The sequence below is a fragment of the Chlorocebus sabaeus genome, chromosome 8 (genome assembly GCF_047675955.1).
Source record: "Chlorocebus sabaeus isolate Y175 chromosome 8, mChlSab1.0.hap1, whole genome shotgun sequence".
In the NCBI taxonomy this organism is placed as follows: domain Eukaryota; kingdom Metazoa; phylum Chordata; class Mammalia; order Primates; family Cercopithecidae; genus Chlorocebus; species Chlorocebus sabaeus.
The window spans coordinates 3,180,027-3,189,204 of record NC_132911.1 but is presented as its reverse complement, the minus strand read 5'-3'; positions in this window follow the sequence as shown (position 1 = coordinate 3,189,204).

Sequence of the window (9,178 nt, the reverse complement as noted above, 5' to 3'; positions counted from 1 at the left end):
CTAATTTTGAAGATATGAATAAGCATTTCTTGAATTGTTTTTAAATATATTTGAATTTTATAAATTATATATGGCATGTAATCTTATACATTATATATATAATATATAATCTTGTCTATTCCTTAAACTAATTTTGAAGATATGTTTAGCACGTGTCCGATTTTGTTCTTGAATTTTTCCTTCTATTTGAAAAGGCTCACCTTCCTCTTGTACTTTCTAGTGTTAAGCTGACCTGCTGTTAACTAACCTCAATTACTTTAGAAAGTGCAGGTGCAGAACACACCACACCACCTCCCTTCCCTGCTCACTGCTGACATTGTTACTAATCAAAGGATGTGCCTTCTCTGAGTGCCTAAAAGCATGTTTTTCCCAGCATGCTGCTCCAGGCTGCTATGGCATGGCAGTGGCACTGGTCCTGACAGTGAATCCTCACCTGTGTTCAGCCAGATGTGTCTGTGTTTCAACTCTACGTCTGTTCACAGTCCTTCCTTGTTACTTTCCCTCCATCACTGCTGTTCTCCTTTGCCTTCACTTATGTGACTCAGACACTGAGCTCGGATTCCCCACTACTGTAAGTACATTAACCTTAAATTAACTTTTCAAGTAAGAACTGGAGTTTATCTTTCAAAATCTGCCAAGAATATGACATGGAAGATTAATGAGATGTTATTTTGATAGATGCCACAGAAGTCATTTGGTAAAATCTTTTGACTCATTCGTGTATTGCCAATGAATTATTCCTTGCAAATAGGGGTCACTTCAAAACTGTCCACGCGTGATGGATGTGCATGACCAGAAGCCAGCACCAAAGCTTGTGTCCCCTTTTAATGCAAGATCATCAGTAGTTCCTTGCCTCTGTGAAGCAGGGTGCAGCAAGTATTAGAATCGTTGAATTCTATAACTAGAAAGGAATTAAATAAATGTGCTGTTGTAAAGAGGTTAAAGTCTGAGGGCAAAGCTGAAGAACTTTCCCTTGGTTGGACACAGGTGGAGGAAGCCAAATTGCCATTGAGAGCCTGAGTCCCATGCCTGTGACATGTGACACAGAAGCAGGGATAGCCTGACCTCCACTAGCCCCATCCCTGCCAGCTACCAAGGGGGTCCTGGATTCCAAATCTACCCTTCTTACCACCTAGCTCTGTAGCCCCAGTCCAGCCACAGGGTCATTCTAAGCCTCACGTTCTTTCTGTTCCAAGAGAGAAATGGATGACATCACCACTACTGTCCCTCCAAGGAGAAATTCTTATAACTTCGTAAACAATTCTACTCTCAAATATTGTGATGCTTACACTATTTAAATGCAAACAAATAAATCCTCACATATTCTGAACACCCAGTCTTGTCTATTTAATATGACTGTTGGAGTTTTCTGAATGAAATGTATCTTAGTGCTAAAAAGACCTAAAGAAGGCAACTTTGTCGGTTCGTATGTTTCACTGCTGACTATTCTCATATTTGGGAACTTAGAAGATTGTTGTCTATAATTATGTTAAGTACAGAAGGTTTTAAATCTCACTTTGCATTCCAAGTGCCCATCACTGCAGGGATAATATTTTACAAGCAACATTGAAAAGCTGAAACATCTGTTGAACTCTGGAGTATAACCCTGGCCCATTAAGAATGTTGTGTGTGGTTTTCTCCATCATACTAAGCTATGAGCTGTGGACCACCAGCCTTGAAAAATAAGTAACAAACACTCAGAATGGCTGGGATGTAACATGGTGCTAGGCTAGGAGTCAGATACAGTTGCTTATTTTCACACTTTTGTTTCTGTTAATAACAAAAGTTGGATGCCAGTGGGGTGCTCTCTTCCTTGGATGTAAAACCAATGTGGTGTCAGGATTACCTCACATCAGGTGAAGTCTCGGGATGTATTTTCCTAAGATTCCAGTTTGCTCAGTGCTACCTTCATTTCCGCTGCAGAATTCACATCCACCCATGATGCAAGCTTCCTGTGCCTTTTAGAATCTCTATGAAAACCAAGGTCACTCTACTCCGGAGGGGGTTCATCCGTGATTCACGGGCCATGTTTTCAGCACACGATTCACAGTATATTGCTAGTCTCTACTTTTATGAGTAAGTTAATTTGATTATATTTTATTAGTCAATAGACATTTAAAGAGCACTTATGTGACATGCATGTTACTAGAGATAGAGACTAAAAATACACCCACACACTCTGTTTTCAAAAAGGCTCTATTCTTACAGGAAAAAAAAAAAAAACAGTATGTAAAGGAAAACTTTCAAAACTGTATAGTAACATTCCATAATAGCAATAAACCCCCATATTTGATAAAATAAATTGCTAAATTTTCCGAAATCTTGATGAATTCTACTTTAGATAAGCCAATAGTTGGCCACCAATAGCGACGGTATTTGTCTATAGCTATATATCTATAACATATATAATATTATGTAATATATAAAACATAATAATACTAAAGTAATTGAAAAAGCAGCACTATAAAGTATTAAATATATTTTATAGGCATTTTAAATATATTCTGGGTATCTATACATATATACATATGTGTGTGTGCATTTGTATGTATATATTTATATAAATATATATATGATCTGTTCATACTGGTATTTGGTAATACAACTCTTTGAGTTGGCCACAATTTAAACTTTACATATCATCAGTGTGCCTGAAGTTAGACAATGTCCGCATATATGCCAAGCACAGGAGTAACTGACTCATTATTTTAAATGAAAGGTCTATGATGCGGTTACAACACTGAAATGTTTAATTTGTGTATTTCTTTTTCTATCAGCCTACATTTTTATGAAATAGCATTCCATTCACTGGTGCAATGAGATAATGGAACAATTGGGCCTGTATTCTGGTCAAAGGTTTTCTGTCTTGCATGGGAGTAATACCACTTACAGAAATAATTGCTATCATTTTAAATGAAGAGCATCATCTAAATTCATCCAGGTTTCAAAAGACAATGTTTTTCTTTGAGAGCACAGGGGCAGCAAAATTCTTCTAGAAAGAGAGGAGAAAGGATAAACAAGGTTTATAATTAATTTTGATTATGTAAATATAAATTCCATTGCCAAATTTCAAAAAGGCTCCAGATCCTGTAGAATTTTAGTAACAATGGTGATATTTAATTTATAGAATTAGTTCATCATTCATCATTGTTCCCTGAAACTCATTCATCTCACTCCTGGCTGGTGTATGGCTGGTGACATACAGTCATAGCCTATGTGCATAAAGGGAAATACAGGTGAGGTATTTATTCAGAGAACTAAATATCATTAGACAGAAATTTTCAATAACAACAGGTTTTTCCTGACTTATACTGTCAGTATAATTGGAGTTGAACAAACACCAAACAGATCAGAGCCAGTAAAACTTCACACAAGAAGTTACACCAATGCCTTTGATCTTGCACTGCGTCATTATCCTTGATTTCCCCCGTAGTGGATTGTGAGGTGGGCAATTACTCAGGCCCTCTTTAGATCCTGCTGCATCTCTGCTTTGAATTGGAGAATTGTATTTGGACCCAATACAACAGGGAGATCGCCTTCCTCTCCTCATGAGAATGAATTTCGACTCCCAGTAACACTTGGCACGGAGACGAGTAGACATTCTATATTTGGAACTTTCAGCTTCGAAAAGGGAGAGCGGGAGTCGCTGTGAGAAGGAGGTGGGCTTCACACTCAGCTCACTGGAGTCTCTCCCAGCACACGATGCAAGGCAGGGAGCCCATTTTCAGTAACAGAAAATAAGGTAGACCTGGAGAATCAGATACGAGCCTCACCTCTGCACTTTCAAAAGGGCGGAATTTCCGCATGGGCTAAGACAGTCGCACACAAAGAAAAGTGTCCTTTAACCAGGGTGGAGTGCCTATAATTCAGTTTGCATTAATTAAGTTACCTTGGAAAAGGATATGGTGCAATAAGTCTACACCATGAAAACCAAATCAGAGCATTCGCCTCTGAGCACAATTCTGTAGAACCGCAATGTCTTCCATTTCAGTTTCTAAATGTAAATTAAAGTTGTGTTTCATTCGGAGAACGTTGAAGTCACTTGGTAGATTTGGCGTGAAAATATCTTTAACCTTTTACCTAATTATCTTTAACTTTTTACCCTATGGAATCTAAAAATGTTTAAATCTCATTATTTTATTATTTCAATATACAGCAATAGAAATAAACTATAGGCTGACTTCAGTGTAAAATATTTAAAGCTCCTATTAATTATTCGTGTGGCACATGACTGAGTCACAGGTGGAGGGCCACATTGCAATAGGCTAACTTGAAAAGCACTGGATTTTGTTTTACACAACTAGGTCACCAGTTCGAAAAAAACTTCAGGTAATGACACATTCAGGTAATGGCAAGGTATCCGTGGGTTTCCGTGGAATGTTTGCATATTGGTTTAGAACTCAGAAGGTATTTTCTCATAAGAGTTACAAGAGCTGCGAATGCAACATGAAGTCCCAAGCTAGTGAAAAACTGTATTATTGGATTTATACTATAGGTGATCAGTGGCTCTAGTAATACTGACAGAATTTTGTCTTTTGAAGTAGAGAAGATATTTAAAGCACATTTGCCTCAAGGGAAATCTTCCAAGTCTTGTAAATAATTTGCATTGTTCTTTGTTGCCTTTCCAAGTAACTTCCTGCCCTAATTTTATCTTCAAATATAAGTTACCCAAGCATCTAAATACTGAGTTCCTTCAAGTACTTTGATCTGCCCTGTATTCACAACGTGAGCCATAACCTAAATGAATCATCTTTCTGTCTAACCAAATTCCGGTGCAGGAGAACATAAAATTCTTAACCATCTTAACCATTGTAAGTATGTAGTCAGCAGCGTTCGTGCATTCACGTTGTTCTGGAACCATCAGCACCCTCCAGCTCTCGGACTTTTTCATCTTGCAAAACTGAAACTATGTAATATTTAAACAATGACTTCCACCCCTTCCCCCCTGCCCGTGGCAACCACTGTGCTACATTCTGTCTCTGTAGGTTTGACGGCCCTAGGGATCTCCTGTAAGTGGAATCACACGGTATTTGTCTTTTTGTGACTGGCTTAGTTCACTCGGCATAATGTCTTCAGAGTCCATCCGTGTTGTAGCAAGTGGCAGATTTCCCTCCTTTTTAAGGCTGCATAACTTTCCATTGTGTGTTTATACCACATTTTCTTTCTTCATCCACCGAGAGAAGTTTGAGTTGTTTCCACCTCTTGGTTATCGTGAATAATACTGCAATGAACAAGGATGTGCAAATGTCTCTTCGTGATCCTCATTCCATCTGCTCATCTGCAAAATCACAAAAATAATAAAACCTGAATTGTATAATTTGTGAAAAACGCTTAACACAGCTTCTGACATAAGTATCACACATGCATGTGTGTTCCATGACAATAGTGAAAATTAGAAAACACCACTATTGAAGTGGCTTCATTGTCTGGAGTGACACCCGAGGTTTGTCGTCTCATGGCCATGGAGATGAAAGTTACCAAAGGGGCACTCCGTCTATAACTGAAAGTACGCTTTTCCCGATACTCTTTTGCTATCTCAGTCTTTTAGTACATGACACACCTCTGCAGCTGCCCTAAAAGCACTTCTCTTCCCTGAAAACTGTCAAACTATCTCCAAGGCAAGATAACCATGCTAGGAGTATTCTTTCTTCTTCACCACCTTTCTCTCTTCATGAATATGAATGCTGCTCTTAAATGCTTCCGTAACATCCAGACATAGGTGATTCGAACGATTGTAGTATTTTATTTTACTTACTTTTTCCTTATTCGTAACCAGGATGAAGAGAGCAGCTTTAGGGAATGAGTAAGCAAAGATAAATGTTTCCTAAAAATTATGAAGGAGACAGACTGACATGTACTTATGTAAATCTCTCTGTTTCTCTCTCATGCGTGCAAACACATACCCAGAAACACACACACACAATTTAAAGATTCCAAATTGAACACTTGCTATAAAAATTGATGTCTCTCTCTCCCAGTATAATTTAAAGAGGATGTATTTAAAACAGAATATTTAACGCATTAATGCAATATCATCAAAGTTATAAGCAATTAGAAGAGCTTGAAGCTATTAATTGATAACTGCTTTTAGCTCCATAATATTCATTCAGTACAGGAGCCAAGCTATGCAAGGTGGGATTTGGAAAGACCATCCAGGTTTTAGGTACAATTTCTATCAAGCGTTTGATCTATTGGATTTCACAAGTAAATGGTGTGCCTTTTGTGGCTGTACTCAGAAGAGAACATGGAGCTGTTAGCAGCTTCTCTTAAAAATCTAAATGTTGTGTAGTAAGCAGATGGCCAGTGTGATCCCAGAAGCTCCCTGGGCACTGCCTGCCTTTCTGATGGCAATGAAGGGAATGGTAAGCTGGTGAGTGCAGAGAAACAGGTGTTATAGAAGGGATCTGGAGTCTGGCTGCAATTTTCTGATTCTGGTTGTGCCTGCTATTTCTTAGTCCCCTCAGGCTTAGAGGAGAGGATACCTCCTTGGTAGTGGGCTTGGTGCTCTCCATGGGGGCCCAACCTGCTGAGCTGGTCCATGGGGGTGCGATCACTTGCTACCCAAGAGGGTGTTTTGGCAGCCCTCCCTGCAGACAGTAAAAGGGTGATGGGGGCTTTGCAACCCAGGAAGGCCAAGGCAGCCGTTTAACCAGCCCACCCTGCAGATAATGAAAGGGACGATGGGGGCTTTGCATCCTACAAAGGCCAAGACAGTAGATTGTGTTCAGGTTGTAGAAAACCAAACAGGATACTTGAGCGCCGGCAGCTGAGTTCTGTTTCTGGATGCCAGGACATCAAGGTGAAATGCTCCTTCGTTTCTGCAGATTGGGCCATCTTGATGTCTCCTTCTCTTTACGTATTGATTTTCTAGTCTCAGGTTACACTAAAACTGATTTACAATAACCCATGTGATCATCCAAGCACATCTAATTGCTTGTCTGACTTCCATTTAAGGGGTCAGACATTTAACGTTAACTGGCTTTCACTGAGGAAGGCTGACTAATGCTATACAGAACTCTAACCAATGCTCACATTATTTCCCCTACACCATATCTGTTCATTTCTCATTTTATCTAAGGCTTGAATAGCCCTAGTCAATTATATAAACAGTGTAATACCACCTTCAATCTAGTGTTGTAACAGAACTCTATCTTATATTATGTACACATATATATAGCTGCTTTATTAAGTTGTAACTTATATACCATAAAATTTGCCCATTGTAAGGATACAACTCAATATGCTTTTAGTAAATGTGCAGAGTTGTGCAAACATCACTAAAGCCCATTATTCTCAGAAGTTCCCTTTCTCTTGGGTGAGGGGGACACAGTAGGGAACCACACACTGACCTTACCTCCTTGTGTTTTTGTTGCACTGTCTTTAATAACTCAGACCTCTCACTCAGACATTGAAATGGCCCACGTCATGTATTGACTAGACTGGGCCTTGGCACCCAGTTGTTTGGTCAAACCCTAGCCTGGATGTTGATGCGAAGGTCTTTCTTAGGAGTGATTAACACTTAAGTTGGTAGACTTTGAGTAAAGCAGGTGACGACTCATAAGGTGAGTGGGCTTCATCCAATCCGTTGAAGGCCTTATGATAAAAAGACTGAGGTGCCCCAAGGAAGAGGGAGCTTTGCTTTCAGATTCAAGACTGCAACTTCAACTCTTCCTTGGCCTTTCAGCCTGCTGGCCTGCCCTGCAAATTTCACACTTAATCTCAAAACCTCAGGAGCCAATTTCTTAAAAATCTCTCTCTTTCTCATGTATCTATCTATGCATCTTTCTATCCATCCATCTGTCCATTCATCCATCTATGTATCTATGTATGTATGTATCTATGTATGTATGTATCTATGCCTCCATGTATGTATTTGTCTATTCATCCATGTATCTATGTATCTATCTACCCATCTATGCATTCTTTTTATTTCTCCATCTATCCATGTATCTGTCTATTCATCTATCCATCTCTGTATCTATCTTTGTTTGTATCTATCTATCTATCCATCCATCCATCCATCCATGGATGTATCTATTTGTCTATCCATCCATCCATGTATATATGTATCTAACTATCCACCCATGTATGTATTATTTATCTATCAATCAATCTCTATCCATCTATCCCTGTATCTTTCTATCCATCTATCTATTTATCTATCCATTCATCCATCCATCCATCCATCCATGTATCTATGTATCTAACAATCCACCTATGTATCATCCATCTATCCATCTATCTATCCATGTATGTATCGATTTGTCTATCCATCCATCCATGTATCTATGTATCTAACTATACTCTCGTCTCTGTACCCATCCGTCCATCCATTCATTCATCCATCCATCCCTCTATCCATCTATCTATCCATGTATCTATCTATCTGCCTATCCATCCATTCATTCATCCATTCATGTATTTATGTATTATCTATTCACCCATCTGTCTATCTATCTATCCATCTATCTCTATCCAGCCAGCCATCTATCTGTCTATATCTATCTACCCATCTATCTATCTATCTATCCATCTATCTTTATCCAGCCAGCCAGCCATCTGTCTGTATCTATCTATCTATCTACCTACCTACCTACCTATCTATCAGACCCTTACTAGCACAGATACCTAAAAAGCCCATTTTACTCCTGCATGCACATGCATAAAGCACTTTTGGTCCCCATTTGTGTTACACGTGTTACATTATGAAATCTTTGGGGTTGATACAGTAAATTATTGTTATAACCAAACCTGCATGAATTTCAACTGTCTATAGTATGCAACCAATAAAAATATGTTTATAGTAATCCTTCCTCTTTTAGATAGTGGAAATCGGAAAGTAATAGTAGCAAACAAAGTTTGGTAGGCAGTTTTATTTTTCAGTGTTCTCAAGAAGTTATTTTATTTCCTTAGATAAAATGAAGATGTAAATTTCTCTTATTTTAGAGAATTGTACCATTACAATAGCATTGTACCATTTTTAAGAAAATAAATATCGTGTTAAGTGCTGTCTTTGTATAGATTTCATTGACTTAGTCATGACAAATTATCAGTTATATTTACTTTTTTAAAAATGATAAATGTCAAATTTGAACCCAATTTGAAGCAGCTAGGTAGATAAAATTAAATATGATAAACTGTTCACAACTGTATAAGGTCATTCAAATACTGCAGAACT